Here is an 18,034-nt window from a genome sequence, read left to right on the forward strand (position 1 = left end):
TCCTTTCCTCTGCACCATCTAGACTTTGTATTAGCTTTTACTATTCTGATTATAATCTTTAATTTAAAAAAAAAGCATTGTAAAAAAGAGACCCGGAATTGTAAGGGGCTATATGTACATGAAACACTGGCTCCTCTCCTATCTTTTTTAGTCCCATTGCAAGTCATTTGCAATGTGCCACTAGCAACAAAAGCAAAAGCAATAATAACCAAGTCATGCATTTAACTGGTGTTTGTTGATTTTTTCCCTCTCAAAGCTATAATTTGTGCTACTTACTCTCTCATGGAAGGCAATGGTCTCATTTTACATCTGTGTGTGACCCAGTGACATTTTTTCCTATAGTGCTGGCTGATTGCTAACTGTTTTTTCTTGTATCATTAGGTTTAAATGAAGAGCAATTTTTCACTGATAAGCTAGAGGCTTGTTACTATATAGAGAAAAGAGGGCTGAAGTTGCCCAGTGCAGATTTCCTCAGGATAGCACCTTTCCAAGGCATTGGAATAGGATTCCCATTATTTCTGACAGGGCATATCTTTTTAAACTTGATACCTTCCAAGGGACTAATCTCTAATCCTCCTCCAGCCAGCCATACCTTTCCAGAGAATATTTCCTTAGCCTAACACCCTTCTGAGAGACTGTCCTGTATTTCATTATCCCCAGGCAGCCTCAATGGTCTAAAGAGAGGTTGGCTTGATAAATAGTCCAATGGGAGAACACCGGGGAATAGAGGACTCTGGGCTAAGTTGAGAAGTTGAACAATTTTGTGGAAGAAAGGTGATAACAAGCCATTTCTGCAGTTTCTCTCCAACCAGAAAACTGTATGTTTGAATCTATGTAGTCAAAGCCAAGTTCAAGCCAAATGTGTTATGTTTCTAATGAACATCTAATTAACCTCCATGACTATAATATAGCATTGCTGCATATTTTCACCCAGGCCTCATAACATGGTTCTGTTTTTCCAGATGCACTTTTACCAGTAAATGTTATAAATTAAATCCAGATATTCCTGCCTTAAAGGACGTGGTGGCTCAGTGGCTAAGATGCTCAGCTTGTAGAACAGAAAGGTCGGCAGTTCGAATCCCTAGCGCCGTATAACAGAGTGAGCTTCCATTACATGTCCCAGCTTCTGCTAACCTAGCAGTTCAAATGCAAGTAGAAAAAATAGGAACCATCTTTGTTGGAAAGGTAATGGCGCTCCCTGCACCTTCTGCATTTAGTCATCCCGGCCACATGACCACAGAGACGTCTTTGGACAGAGCTGGCTATTCGGCTTTGAAATGGAGATGAGCACCGGCCCCTAGAGTCGGGAACAACTAGCACATATTTGCAAGGAGAACCTTTACCTTATTCCTGCCTTGTCTTTTCACATGGTTCTTAGATTAGGAAAGAGTGTTTGCACCAGCATGTCACCACTCGAGGGTCAAGGCCAAGTTTGGGTTTGAACCTGAATCTCAATAGTTTGGGTGCAAACTCCCACAGCTACATCAACCCACCGTTTTGGATTTGGCCTTTTAATCAAACACTGGCCTTTGCAACAATTCCCACAGGACAGTAAATAGCAGTGTCCCTTTCCAGTCATTAAGCTTCAATTCATCTTTTCCTGTCACTTTTGTCCTCTCTCCACTGTGGACACAATTCATACATGGAGCGACCGTTAACCACATCTGATACCTCAGCAGAGAAAATTACGTTTTCACGACTGTGACTGAATTTCATGTATGGTGAGGCACAGGAGAAGCATCTTGGGAATCTAATCTAAGCAGACAGATTGAGGTCAGAGAGTCAAACAGACATAGGAGGGAGAGAGGAATGAAAGAGAAAGAAAAGCTGAAAGAGAAGAGGGCAAGTCCCTTGGAGGTTCTTCTGTTCTTTTTTTAACTGCGTACCAATTTAGTCATGGGGGGTGGGCCCACCACCGCCAACTACACAAAAGCAACCAAAAACTCCAAGCATTAGTTTCAGCGAAAGACCCAAAATGACAGCATTTAAAATATTCAAAGCAACACACCATGGATGCTATTTTCTTGTCTTCTAGAACATTTTGCTTTTTTTCAGGGTTTACATTCACTAACCAAGCAGTAACTGTCGGTAAAGGATGCTGTCAAAGATATATTATTGATAGCGGTCAGGAGGTGAAAACACTATTAAAATATACTGTAGGTTTAAGACTTGATATCTAGTCTTTATTCCCACCATTCAGAGAAACAGCCTTTTCAATTTCAACTACAGTCATCAAACCTTGAACCTCCAACACAATTGTATCTGTACAAATATCCAGGAGAAGCAGGTATATGCTAATTTGTTTTCTCAACTTACCAGTGTTTGTCTGGGCAATCTCAGGAGAGTCAACATGATCTCAGCCTCAAGCTCAGAGAAAGCTTCGAATTACACCTTTGCTATTGATTTAAGTAAAAGAGTCCACTTCTGTGTGCATTTGTTTTTTTGGGGGGGAGGGGGGGGAAATGTCGTGTTACCTTTGGCTTTCCTCATTTTAAATTTTTTATTAGGACTAGAGGCCCCAAGTGATGGAAGAGGTTCAAAGCTTATGTGAATCTCAAACAGAACTTAATTCAGGGATTTTTCAGAAATATCCTTTCTGTGAGTTGCATGAAGACTAGATAATAGAAGAAACAAGAAAAGAACACCCTGGTATTCCTTGAGTGATGGTGCCCTTCTAGACCCAATATTATCATCTTATTTAATAACTATCAACTACCGTATTTATCGGCGTATAACATGCACTTTTTTCCCGAAAAATCGGGGGCAAATGATGTATGCGTGTTATACGCCGATATAATGTTAAGAAGCCATGTTTTTACAGTTTAATACGGCCCTTTAACAGCCCTCCCTGCTCTATGTAAATGCAGCCCGCCCACGGCAAGCAGAAGACCTTTCAAATTTCTCGCCCACCACCTCCGTTTCGCGCTTTTCCTTTTCCTTTTCCTCTTTCAAGCTCCGTGCTCGCTGGAGGAAAAGGGGAGTGGGGGGGGATTTCCGAGTTCCAAAAGCAGAAGACCTTTCAAATTTCTCTCCCACCACCTCCTTTTCTTGCGTGCACACACACAGGAAAAGCAGACACGCTGGAGGGAAAGAGGAAAGAAGGCAAGCAGGCAGGAAGGAGGCAGAAGGAAGGAGGGAAGGATGGAACTGGAAGGGAGGCAGGGAAGGAGGGAGGGAGAAAGGAAGGATAGGAGGATAGGGAAAGAGGAAAGAAGGCAGGCAGGCAGAAGGGAGGGAAGTGCAAGGAAGGAAAGAAGCATAGATAAGCAGGAGGGAAAGAAGGCTGGCAGGCAGGAGGAAAGAAGAAGGAGGGAACTGGAAGGGAGGCAGGCAGGAGGAAAGAGGAAGGAGGGAACTGGAAGGGAGGCAGGAAGGAAGGGAAGGAGGAAGGGAGGGTGGAAGGAAGGATAGACAAGTAAGAGGGAAAGGGGAAAGAAAGCATCTGAATGTACTAAACACGAGTCTTCAGGGAAAAGATGCTTCAAAGTTCTTTATTTGAAATTTATTTTTTTTTCCTGAAATTTCCCTCTTAAAATGAAGGTGCGTGTTATACGCCTGTGCGTGTTATACGCCGATAAATACGGTATATGCCAGCTGCAGACTTTTCCTCACTACAGCCACCCTCACTTTTACATGTAACATTTCTTGATTTGCATACTTTTACTGGACTGTCTGTGTTGGGTATGAAAAAGATTTTCCCAAGTGCAATGCCTTCTATTAAAAAAATAAAGTTTATAATTGCTTAATTTTTATTAAATGGTATGTTCCAGGCAGAGGGTTCTTTTATCCTGTAACATAAAAAGTGTTGCCTGTGGGGTTTATGTAAGTTTGTTTATCCTTCCCCATTCAGCACGATGGTTATCCCCACTTAATAGTGAAATCCATCCCCCACTTTTTGTAGCAGTAGAATCATTAGGCAGGGGCATAGGTTTTGTTTAATAATTTGTTACCAGCATGTCAGAAACTGTTTTATCCCTCCAGGAAAAAGATAAAATGAAACTGTCTGTGAAAAGTTAGGCATTCTAAGAGACTTTTGGCATCTAAGCATTACCTGTCAACAGCAATAGCGCAATGTTTGTGACCTTGCAGGAAGATCAGCCATCTATAATAGACTGTGCATCAGCCATACAACACACATAAAACTTTTGGGAGATGCAGTTATATGTAGGAGGGAATTAGTTCTCATTCTTCCTAGGTTGTGTAACTCTGGCTAAAACTGTAACTAAGGGAGGTTGCATGTGTGCTCCTTCATAACCAGAAAACCCAAGAAGTAAGATAGAAGCAATCAGGTGCTGATTCTGTGGTTGTAAGATCATCCTTTTCCACAGCTCACTGCATGGTTGAACATATGGATGTTAAAAAATTAAACCCCCCCCCCTTTTATTTTTTGAATGTAAGAATAGGAAGTGGTCAAATCATAAGGTCAGATTTTGCCATCGCATCGCTTCAGCCCTTTTTCGGTCTGATGGAACCCTGCCATCAGAGGGGAGGGAGGAGTAAGGAGATATAAGGAGGGGGGATGACAGGAATTAGAGGTGCCAGCCCGGAGCAGAGCCTGGCAGATCCAAGGACGCAAGGATGAGAATGGAATGCAAGCACCCACCAAACTTTGAAACTGTTACCAGAACACTTAGTTTGAATACCATTGGACATTTATGAAAGTGGTTATGATGCTGGGTTTGTTGGTTGGAAAGTTGACAGCCCAGCTTCAAGACCCAAGCACTGCATGATGGGGTTCTCACTTGGTTCCTGTCAACCTATCAGTTCAAAAGAATGCAAATGCAAATAGATTAATAGCTACCATTTTGGTGGAAAGTTACAGTACTTCATGACACGATGCTGGCCACATGACAATGGAAATACCTTCAGACAGTGCTGGCTCAATGATTAAAGAAACATTAGTAGTCGTAGCCCTATAGTCGGCATGTCTAGCTGAGTAAAATCAGGGGATATTACTTTTCTTTACTGTCTTTTACCTTTGCACATTCCTACTTAGAGAAATCTTCCTCTACTACATAATTCCCCTTCTCCTTCTCTGCCCTTTCCTCTCCAGGAAAATTACATTCTCATTCTCGACCTTGCTGTGGATAGTAAGACCGTCTGTCCCCTATTCCCGGCTTTCCTTTTCTCCCAAATGATTACACGGGAGAGAAAACTGTTCATGATAATATAGTGGCCTCTCCTCACAGATACTCCGCAGGAACAGCTTTCCATGAGGCAGGACTCTGCCCCATCAATTGCAGTATTCTCTGGAAAAAGTAGAATCTACTGGGGTAGTGAGACAGATCCTTGCATAGGGGCAGATGGAGATGGAAAGAATTTGGGAAAGGGAAAGAAAAAGGGGTATAAGGTACTTCATCAAATCAATCAAATCTCAATCCTGTCTAGAATAGAATAGAATAGAATAGAATAGAATAGAATAGAATAGAATTTTTTATTGGCCAAATGTGATTGGACACACAAGGAATTTGTCTTTGGTGCACGTGCTCTCAGCGTACATAAAAATAAGAAAACAATCAATATCAATATAAACTGTAAGGATACAAGCAACAAAGTTACAATCATGCAGTCATAAGCGGCAGGAGATGGGTGATAGGAATGATGAGAAGACTAATAGTAATAGTAATGCAACCTTAGTGAATAGTTTGACCGTGGTGAGGGAATTATTTGTTTAGCTGAGTGATGGCATTCAGGAAAAAATGTTCTTGTGTCTAGTTGTCTTGGTGTACAGTGCTCTATAGCATCATTTTGAGGATAGGAGTTGAAACAATTTATGTCCAGGATACAAGGGGTCTATCTAGTTCTCTTTCATCCATATTGCCTTCACTCAACTCAACCACTGAGGCAGACATCAAGCAGATTGTGGGGCTTACCCTCATCCAGGACAGTGGCAAAAGGATATCACTGGATGTGGTAGATGTGCTGTCTCAACATCTGCAAGCAAGAGGAAGGCATATTTGGTCAGAATTACCATTACAGATAAGTGAGATAAGAATATCAGCAAGCAGGTACAGACCTGCAAATTTCACATTTCTCCTTCCTCCTCCCATAAATCTAATGCAAAACAGGAATGTGCCAAACAACAATTTACACAATTTGTTCTGGCTGAATGTCATTTCTCTGGTATCTAACTTTTTGCAGCTATTAGCATTTTTAAAAACCATGCTGAAGATTTCTTGCTATATACAAAATCTTTCCCTAAGACTAGAATGAAAAATTCCCCTGTATTGCACTGAGGAAACCCCCTGGCCAAGTCGCCTTGAAAGGCAAGAGGCCACTGGCACTAAACAGACCACATGATCTGGCTGGTGTGGGCCAAGTTCCATCACATGGAATTGAAACACAAACATGGAAAGAGAACACCAAAACAGAGAATCCTGGCATAAGAGCTTATATATTCCTATGATTTTTTTCTTTCTTCCTCTTTGTCTGTCCATATTGTACTATGTCCACTCCATTTTTTTGTTTCTCTGCATTACAGCCAAAACAGCTGTGGCAGGTTTGGGATTTCTGGAGAATCTGTGTTGAGGCACGACTACTGCTTGGGCTTCTGTGAGACAAGAAGACTCCATGCCAACAGAATTCTGTCAGACCCACAATCTGGCTGGGAATAGGGAGAAAATAGAGATTGGATCAGAGCTGCTAGCAAAGTCATGGGATCAGAGGTGGGTTCCTACTGGTTCAGACTAGTTCAGCTGAACCAGTAGTGGCTTTGTGGCCTGGGTTGCTGCCACACCCCTGAACCAGTTCTCCTATGGGGCCGCCATCTTGATTTTCAGTTCTGCACATGGGCAGAACAATTGTAATTGCACAAATTAAAGGAAACTAATCAAGCAGACAAGCAACCTGGAATTGAAGAGAAACTTCCTAACAATGAGAACAATTAACCAGTGGAACAACTTGCCTTCAGAAATTGTGGGTGCTTCATTACTGGAGGTTTTTAAGAAAAGACTGGATAGTCACCTGTCTGAAATGGTATAGGGCTGTGATGGTGAAAGTATGGCATGTGCGGCACCAGAGCCCTATCTGTGGGCATGCATGCCATCGCCAGCTGCTCTTCTAGGTTTTGTCGTGTACATGCATGATGGACCGTTGTGCATGCATGCAACAGACCCCTAAAGAGCAGCTGGCCACCACATACATGTGCACCAGCCAGCTGCTCTCTTTCAGGTTCCAATGCTCCAGCGCGCACGTGCTCCAGTTTCACCACTCGGTGCTGAAAACGTTAACCATCACTGGTATAGGGTCTCCTGCTTGAGCCCCAGTGCCGTTTGGCTTGAGACCTCTAAGGGTTCCTTCCAGCTCTATTCTGATTGATTTGTTTATTGACTGGATATTTTAGTGCAAATTTAGTTCATCCTGAACATCTAGCTTACTTTTCTTAATGGTAGCTTTCCTTATTTACCTCTGAATTTCTTTTAAAATTTACTTCTGAGTTTTTGATCCTTGAAGTCAGTGGTATCACAGGAGGGGATACAGAATTATAAAAGGAATGTGTTGTGATGTAATTCTTTTTTTTTCTACATGCAGTATGAGGTCACATAATACAGTAGGTTTCAATTAATGTCAAAGCAATGTTTACTGCCTTGATGCTCTCTCTCTCTCAGGACAACTTTTTAAAATAACCTGGCCAAAAGTAAGAAATGCCAGAAGTTGTAATTTATTTCCAGGCTTGCAAATTATAGCAGCCTTTGGGGGGGGGGGGAGAGATTTTGTGCAACATTTTGATCAGAAGTAAAACTAATTGAATTCAATAAAATTAACTCATAAGCAACAGTGTGGGGTTGAAAACTTAGTGACTATATTTAGTGCTTCCAGATTTCTTCTCAACTTGGTTTCTGTTTTTGAAGTTTTTAAAAAAAACAAATTGCTTGCTTATTTCTCAGCCCCACATTGCAATAAAAGTTACTCATAATTCTTCTAAACTACTTGCCAGCCTGAAATCTAAACCTTCTAAGTTAGCACAGTTAGTAGCAATATCACTGAAGTGAAGTAGATATAAGCATCTGTCCCAGCAAGTAAAATTATTCCGTTCTTCTTTCCCTCCAGGACAGCCTGTTTACAAGATAAAGCTTAAATGGCAAGTGTTGTCTTCTGGGACACTGAGGGCCATGCCATCATTACCTCACAATGAAAAGAAGCCCTTCACACTCTTTTTCTCATAAAGAAATAGGACAGAGGTGGGAAGCAGAATTCAAAATATGAATGGAGTGCTATTACTGTTGCTCTGTCCACAGATTTTAGTGAGCCTATTATTGGGGTTCAATTGAGACTGGGGTTTATGTCTTACTGAGGTCATTTTATAATTGTTCCTTTGATGAATATGGTGAAGATCTGAGGTACTGTATAATAAAGGCAGAAGCTATGAAAGTGAAGTTTGAGGGAGGATGAATGGCAAAGATCAACTTTTATTGAGGAAGGGAAACCTCTAATAATTTTGTAGTAGGATGTGAAGAAGACTATTAAGGGTCTTCATTGAAGTAGGAAAAATGTGGGAACTGAGTTGAGTTCATTAAAATTGCCTGAGTCAGTTTTTTTCACATTTTTTTGTGAGCTGGATGGATGGAATTTTGTTAGCACTATTTGTCAATAATTACATCTTTATGAAATGGTAGTGTAACTTCTCTTCTGGTGGCCTCTCTTTTGATTGTTTTAGTTTTTCCCTGAAACACTAGGAGCTCTCCAATAACTCTGGCCTTTGCATTACTGGATGTATCCCAAAGATTTCAGCATTACCTTCGTTAGCTATGTTTTTAGCCAGCAGTCTACTTTTAGTTCATGTAGGAGGGAATTATTTGTTCTCTTGTGGACAAAGATATTCTCAATACTTTTCTCTGGTACCCGAGTTCAGAGGAATCTTTTTGTTCAGGCCTTCTGATGGTTCAGCTTTTACAGCCATATGCGGCAACTCCTATAACATATACCTTTGTTGTTCATGTGAGGTCTCTGCACTTTAATATTTCGTCTAGATCTGTCGTAGTTTTTCTCCCAAGTAGAAAATGTCTCATTATCTCATGACTGCAGCCGCCACCTAGGTGAATTTTAGATCCTAGCAAGATAGGCTGTTATTACTTCAACTTCTTTTCCTCCTATTTCTACAGGGTTTATGTAATTGCAGCCTCCTACGAGCAAAAAAAGGCCATGGGGGGGGAGCTGCACCCCCTGCGGCCCATTTTGGGCCCAGTAGGCCTCCTTACACTTACCTGGGAGCCAAAACCGGCACGTGGGAACTCCTGGAAGGGGCAGGGCAGGAAGGGGAGGGGAGGGGCCAAACAGCAATTTAACAACCTGTTCGCCTGAACCGGCCTGAACTGGTTGAATCCCACCACTGATTTTAGCGTTTTGTAACAGTGAGCAGGAGATCAAAATTGGATACTTTCTTCTTTCACCTTCATCATTCCTTAAGTCTTCCTCAGATATCATAGTAATACCTTCAGCGTATCCAAGGTTATTGATATTTCTCCCAGCATTTTAAAATAAATTTTAAACTCATTTGTTTAATTAGATTTAGATTCCTCCTTTCATTCTAGCAGCATACAGTACATATTCTCCTATTTTTCCTTTTGAGCTAGCTTGTGGCGCAGAGAAGCTAGCCCAAAATCATCTAGTGAGCTTCTCTGGCTGAGAGATGAGTAGATCTTAGACTTCCTTGTGATGGTCCAGCCTCTTCACCATTCCCCCAAATGGGTTTTTTAAAAACAAATTTATGTTTCTTTTTGTGCACCTTTTGTATAAAACCTGTGTGGAAAGTTAAGGTATCACCCCTTTAAAGTAGGCCAGATCAGGAAACAGCACAAAGCCCCAGGAATGCTACTTTAGTGTTGAAGGGTATTGTTCTGACCTGGGCTTTGTGTTTTTGGGAACTACTACTCATTCTGATAAAACCCCTTTTATTTATTTTAAAGTGAATTCCTCTCCGGCCAACAGTCTTTCAAGAGATTTCAAAACTACAGACCTTTATCAGGCTTGGAGAGCTGCCAGTCTTCAGAACGCCACTCTGTAGCAGACAATACTTGGCAAGAAGTTAGGAACAGATCTTCACCCTAATGAATTGAACTAATTGTCTCCTGCAAACTCCACTCCCCTTTCGCTCCTCTTTATTCCCTATGGGAGGGGGCTTTCACCATTCACCTGTGGCTTTTCTCCTGAGTCAACCCTTGTTCCTTAGCTGTTCCCTTTTCCTGGCAGCTCTGTGCATGCACACACTGGGAACAGGCTCCAGCTGTTCTTCTGCCCCACTGATGTCAGACTCCCAAGGCAGCTGATAAGTGTCAGGTGGCCATGACCCCATCTCCAACACAGAGCACTCGTCAGAGCCTTCCCCAGACTCCAGGACTGGCCCATGTTCCTCCCCAACCTCCTCACTGCCTGAGTCTTCCACCAGCTCTGCTGGCCGCTGGCAGGCCACAACAAGTGTCATAACAGAATCTTTAAATCCTGACTCAGCTTCTTTCTGATCCTGCTTATGCCAAGGAAACTCAAGGCACAGTTCTCCCAGGATCTCATGTAGCATAGTTTTTTCAAGATTATCTGTGCATCTCTCTACATAGGTAAAGTAGCAATACATAATGTTTGTGCAGTCCTTTCCCCTTCTATTGACCATTTAGATGATCCATATTCTCTTTGGACTGTTTTTCTCTTGATTGTGGTGCACATTCTTCATTAAGTAGATGTGATGCCCAGTACACTCATTTTTACAGGGCTAGTCAAATATTTTATGGACTATATAATCAGAAGCCTTAGAATAAAGAGGGGGGGAAAACCAAGCTAGTCCTTTGCCTTTTCCATTATACACTAGCTATTAGTAATATAATTTTGTTTCTCCTATATCTGCTGAATCCAGTGTCTATATCTGGCATTTTTTGTTTCGGGTATTGCTAAAGTTTGGATTGCAAAATCTTTACCATTGTCGTATCAGCACTGAAATAATTATTCAGCAGCTTGAGTGTTCCTTAGTTGTTTTTCAGTATTAGCCATATACATTTATCTTTTCTAATCCCCTGACTACTGTTAGGTTTTTCATGTCTGCATACAAACCACATGTGGTGCTTCTACTGTGTCATCTTGTATGATTTTAAGCACTTTTTGCTGTTATTTGATCAATTCCTGCAGCTTCGTTAGCAGGATTTCCTAGGGTCCATTTAATTCACTTTCCAGGATGTCTGGCTCTAGTTCATTGATCAAACTTTTGTACATATCATCAGTTTGAGAGCTTGTTTCCCCGGTTTTACTGTAGATAGTATTTGCACCAGCTCTTCCTTCATCTTCTTTCTCCAGTAGATATTTGCATAAAAGTTTCGAACAAAAAGGATTTCTGTACTTTTGTTTAATAAATGTATTTCCGTTCAGTTGTGATCTTCCATTTCTTTGCTTTGCTTATCGGGATCTGGTTCTCCTCTTACTCTTTTCAGGAACTCTGCATTTAATTGGGCAACTGTCCTTCTGTCTCTGTTGACTTTTCCTTTCTACCTTTGTGAGCCATTCTCAAGGTGCCGCTGGCCTTCTATAGTTTCTTGCATCCCAGGATATTTTCTTTGCTTCAGATTTAATGATGTCACACATCTCAGGCCAGAGTTCTTCAGGTTGTCTATTTATCAGCTCTAATCCATTAAATCTATTATTTATTTTCCCCACCTAATATAAAAAGGTTGCTGAGGTTGTATCTTGTTGTTCCTGCAATTTTGTTAGTTTAACATATAATTTTGCAAGAAGATTTTTGTGATGTGGGTGGCAATCAGCACTAGGTCTAGTTTTTTTTTTCATTTTTGCTTGCAGAGTATATAGGCTAAAAATAAATCTGGTTATTTCCATCTGGTGATAACCATGTAGATAGCCATGTTTTAATTTGCTATAATTTTAAAATAAATGTTGAATTTTCCTGGCAAGATCTATTAGCCTCTTTCCTCCTTTGTTTTTTTTTTAAATCAAATATTCCAGATATTAATTTATTCCCAACTTCAGCAGTCCAAACTCCTATAATTAGCCTGATAACCTTTAGAGTTGTTATGTTTACAAGATGTTGCAAACCACCATAGAACTATTGAGCTTCAACTACTCTGCATTTGTTGTTGCAATAAATCACTGTAATGTTGATTGGTTGTTAATTCAAATTGAGTTCATTCTATCATTTTTGAATTCTAGTCAAACACTAAGTTTGATACCTTTTTGTTAATAATGATGGCTGTTTTATTTCTACTCTGGTTTCTTTTTTTTTTGACTACAGTAAAAAGATCTGATGCTTCTCTGATGGGAAGTGTCTCATTATGATCTTCTTTAGTTCACTGAAAGATGCCAGAGCTTTTGATGTTACTGAGTCCAATCTTTTATTTATTGCAACGGTAAGGTTTATGTTTTGGTTGCGGTGATCATTAGCTGCATGGATATTTTAAAAGCGAACGAGTGAGTCCTGGAGAACTTTACGTCAGTTCTAATGAAGTTTGTTTTTGTTTTGTTTCTGTCTGGGCCAATAAATTTCTCCAAGTTATTTAAAATTAGATTGAGTGCGGTTCCCTGTGGTGTGATTGTATTGGATGCCTTGCAGTTGAATATGGTAGTGATGTAGCACTATACATTTTTATCCCCTGTTTAACTCAGACTTTATATTAGTTTAGTTTTCAGCATTCTTTTATTGATGGAATTATCTGCTCATTTAATGAAAATGCATAGGATTGGTTCCATAGTAGGAAGAATTTGTTAAAAAAAAAAAAGGAGCAGGATCATGTGTAGCCAGTTTTGCCAAGGTCAGACCATTTTGAAAATTATTCCAAAATAACCCTTCCCGTGCATAACAATGGGGACTGGTCTATATTTAAAAGCAAACTCTTCCCTATCATCATAGCCTTCTTTTCCTTGTTCTGTACATTAATATGTACAGTACATGTAAAATATAATCAGTGTAAAATAGCAGATTGCAAGTGACTAGCTGATGCTAAACAATGTTAAGTGGCAATTGTTCTTCTATTTTGCTATTATTGCATCCTTCATAAATCATGAATTGTCCAGTGCTCATGGGGGAAATCCTTTTTTTTAAACTATAATTTCTATCCTTTATATGTATGTTTAATTTTTAGGCTGCAACATTAACACTCTGGGTGCCATATAGTATACACAATATAAAATAAAACAGTTGTAAAGGAATGTAAGAGGAATGTGGTGGCTCAGTGGTTAAAGACACTGACTGTATCAGCTGGAAAGCTGACAGCCCAGGTTTGAGACCCAAGCACCACACAATGGGGTGAACTCCCACTTAGCACTTTGAAAACATGCACATGTGAGTACATAAATAGGGGCCACTTCAGTGGGAAGGTGACAGCATTCCATGTGTCTTGGCATACAGTCATGCTGGCCATATGATCACAGAAGTGTCTTCGGACAACTTCAGACTCCCTTGGCTAAGAAATGGAGATGAGCACTGTCCCCTAGAGTCAAGCATAACTGGAAAGGGAAAACCTTTACCTTTACCTTGGCAATTTAGTTGTAAATGTTTCATCACCATTTGAGGACACATCGTCAGTGTGCTTTGAATTGCGCTCATCTGTCAGAACACTGGTGTTTAAATACCTTTTTATGTGATGCAAATTAGTGTGGCTTTTGTTTGTTTGGCTACCTCTGAGTCATGATCTGAATTCGGACTGTTTGATTGGCTGGCTGTTGTTACTGAGGCATAATCTTTGGTTTTAAGTACCATCTCTGTGTTGTAAATTAGTGTTGGAACATGTCTCAATAACCAGCCATTCAAACAGTCCGAAGTCAGACCACGACTCAGAAGTAGCTGAACAAACAACATCCACATTAATTTGCATCACATTAAAAAGACCAATGCTCTGACAGATGAGTACAATTAAAAGCGCACTGACGATGTCTCCTCAAATGGTGATGAAACGTTTGCAACCAAATTGCCAAGCTCGGAGCTCAGACCAACAGCCCAGCTACCAACCTGAGCTACTTATATTCAAATACATTTCAGTGTAGATTGTGGTGTAATCTAAAGAAACAAGCCAAAGCAATTGGAGAGATCTAGGCTGTTTTATTGAGCTAGCAAAGAATGAACCCCAGAACCCCAATGCACAGATCTTATATAGCTTACATCCTATTCTAAGGAAAAAAGGCTAATTGAATAATTGTTTTTCCATTACTTAGATGAGAAGGCAGAAGGTGTTACCCGTGAAGGCAAGGTTGCCTGCTGGTCAGAAGAAGAGAAATTGTAGCCCATAGACATGAGGTTATCACTTTTTATTTTTATACATAGGAAAGTTTGAGTAAGCTTATTTTCTTTATCCTTCAATAAATCAGCACAACTGAAGGACTTTTGAGCTACATATCAAAGCCTCTGTTAGACACAGAGAGGAAACAAAGCAATTTAAAAATAAAAGCATTTTTAAAAAAATGTTATTTTAAAAATTCCATTTGATGATCATTTTTAGTTTTGCTTTGCAATTTTCAATGTTCTAAAACATTATTGTTTTGCATTAACATTAAAGGGTGGGTTTTGCATAGTTTTATAGTCAGGTGCTTAGACAGGATTGCTGTGCTAACTCCAAGGAAATTGAGGAGGTGACCATTTCTCCTGCTCTACATCCTTTTTTGGGGGGTGGGGAGGGGATATTATGTAATTTCATAGATAACAGCTATGCACAACCAACAGTAGGGTAATAATAAGCTGCAAAAGAGTCTTGTACCATTTGAAGACTAACAAATTACACACTTCTACGGACTCATCCATTCAGGAGCATCAGTTGACAGGCGAGAGACCAAATATATTTGGAGGTATCAAATGATAATGAAATGCAAAAGGTAGAGATGATAAGTCAATTAAAGATCAATAGGCAAAATAAACATAACTATTCACAACAGTCATAACGTAATTATTTTATGACTGAGAAAATCGGTACTGGGATAGGTTGGTTTCTAATCATATCCCAACTGCTTCCTTTCATACAAGTAACATAGGTGTTTATTCTTGCCAAAATAATTGTAATTCTCTCCTCCTTGGAGCTTTCTTATCAATATAAATCAGGGAAGTCCAACCTCGGCAACTTTGAAACTTGTGGACTTCAACTCTCAGAATTCCGCAGCCAGCCATGTTGGTATAAACCATCCTAGAAAGAGATGACACAATAGAATAACATTCAGAGGATAAGTAGCATTCTCCCTCCCTCCCCAAGACTTTCAGCACTATTAGCACTACAATTCTTGGTATATTTTAAAGAGTAGCATATCCATGTTTTTCTATGAAAAGATTATTTCCTGAATTGTTGAAGATAGCAATCCTGTTATGTCATATCTGCAGAATTAGACAATGTAACTTCAACCTAATTTGAAATAGGTAGTCAAATGGGTTTCTTCTCCTTAGTTTGATAAGTGGTTCTAAAATAAATCATTTAAAATTGGGTAGGCTTATTCCATGTCATACCTATCAATATCAAATGTTGATTATGAGTTTATGTGACTTTCTGAAGCGAGGGCCATAGACCCATGCTTATTTTCCAACCACAGCACAAATGGACCCTGTACACTCTTTTGAAATGACATGTTATCATGCCATTGCCTTCATCTAATTGTCAACCCTTGGGAGAGGCTGTCCTATCTAAATGTCGTACATTTATATAACCTTTCTCTTCTCTCAACACAGCCTTTGATATGGAAGTGATCTATGACACTTCCTTGACAATATGGTTAATGTTGCAGTATTGACCACTTTAGAATATGGTAAAAATAAGAGCAGGGGCATTTTAAGCAAGTAATTACACATTAGCTATAAATACTGATAAGGTGAAGAGGATGAAGTGGGGAGGAATGACCTTGACAGTCTTGCAATATTTCCTCTGAGCCTATGAGTATTTTTGAACATAAGTCTAAGTATTCCTCTGGAAGAGCACTAAACCATTATCCAAGATAATGGTTTAGTTGCAGGCATGGACAAGTGTGGGACAGGGCCATTGTATTGAGAGAATTCCTTTTCATTTCCTGCTCCCTGCCATGCCATGCCTGTGACTGTCACTCAGTCAACTTGACATGGGGGCTAACTTATCTGACTGCAAACTCATCCCTGCCTCACTATCTGTTAAGTAAAGTGATTGGTGATGGTTTTTGGGTAGTGGACAGATGGTGCTTGGATGGAGGGGAAACAAAGCTGGAGTAATCCTTTTTTGTTATTAAAACTATGAAAATGGCAGGCTCATTACTAAGTCAGAATAAGTTGGGAAGCATAATTTATTCTGGCATACCTCACTGACTACAGGACTTTCGTATAGTATAGCCGTGAAGAAGAACCCAATGTGTAACTGGAAAAAAAAACCCTCATGTTTTTTTGTTTCTAAATTCCTGGAATCACCATGCTTTTTTGTGTCTAAACTTCTGGAAGAAAAAAAAACCCCATGCATGCATGAAGAATAATTTCTTCTATTAGCAAGCTCTTGTGTTAAATGATTTTATTTACCATGGCTAGGCACACAGACCTCTACATCACACCCTTTAAGTAAGCTGGGACCCAAGGTTCAAAAATGAGACCACATTTGCTATTGTTGCTACTTAAAGTAATGGAAGATTATGAAAGCTCCAACAGGACATCTTCTCCTGAGCTTGATAAGTTGTTATTGAATGAAGCATTTAACATTTGGTAAGTAATCACAAAGCCCAACATTCTAAGCCAAGAAAAAGTGGGGAAGGAGGAGACGGAAAGGGATGTCTATGGAGATTTGCAGTCATCCAGGTTGTGATTGTTCCAAAGATGCTTTTTCAAGAGGCAGGAAGCTGGTCAGAGCTGAAGAAGCTTCTTGGATGAGAAGAAAATGTCTTCAAAGAAAAACAAGAAACTCCAGTTGCCTCTTGTACAATGCAACATTTTGTTTTAAATCTTGTTTTATGCATAGAATCTTGTAACAATAGAGGTATTAAAATAGACATACTGTTTTTAGATAATAAATACTGTTTTATGAGATAGAGTTGGGGAGCTGAGATTGAATTACACATGACTGTGTGAGGATTTGTATCCATATCCATATTACTGAAATTCACCGATGTACACTAGCTGATTAATTCATACATCACCCTCTCTTCTATGATATGTAACTGTGTCAATATTAGAAACATAAGATGATTCATAGGTTTGTTAAACTGGGGGTGGTGGTAGTGGTTAATGGTTGATATTCTAAAATGTAACTATTCTAAACAGATGCAGCAACCAAAAGGCACATGATGTTTGCCTTTACACATGCTTTGAACAAATTTGTCAAAATATACTTTTTTAAAGATAGAAAGTTGAATATTTTTGGTCCTTATTGAAATATTTTGATACTTTGTCAAAATGTTGATTTTTTTTTAAATTTTTCAGTTAGATTCCTCAAGGGGATTTTTTCCCCCTGCTTTACCAACCAGCTCTAGTGTGAATCAAAAAGCCATATGTGTTTCATCAACAAGCAGCATCAGATTTATGATGTTGGGATGCTTATGAGAGGTGTGAATTCTAGAGTTTTGGAGCAGGTCCATCTAGTTCTACACCAGGGTCCCAATCCTTCAGTAATTGGAATTCTTTTCTTTCCTAGACATTTGGAGGGCTGGAATAGTATTTAAAAGTCAGTGGCTTGAATATAGTCAGGCAAGTATTTGGTAAAGGCCTCAGCTTATCTATTCATTTTTTTAAGTAACACATATTTTTCCCGTGTTTCTTCTCTTGCATTAGAAACACTTTATAAAATAGCAATAGCACTTAGACTTATATGCCACTTCACAGTGCTTTACGGCCCTCTCTAAGCAGTTTACACACTAAATATATTGCCCCCAACAATTTGGATCCTCATTTTACCCACCTCGGAAAGATTGGGAAGGCTGAGACAAGCTTGAGCCTGGTGGGATTTGAACTGCCAAATTGCAGGAAATCGGCAGTCAGCAGAAATAGCCTGCAGTACTGTGCTCTAACCACTGTGCCACCGTGGCTCAAAAGGTACAGAAACCATCCTTGAATGGATCCATTGGTCAGAAGAAGGTTGTTGTTTATTGATTCCTATGGTTGATCATGCTCTTTCATTGAGGGTGT

This window comes from Natrix helvetica, assembly GCF_964273705.1.
Source record: "Natrix helvetica genome assembly, chromosome: 1".
NCBI lineage: Eukaryota > Metazoa > Chordata > Lepidosauria > Squamata > Natricidae > Natrix > Natrix helvetica.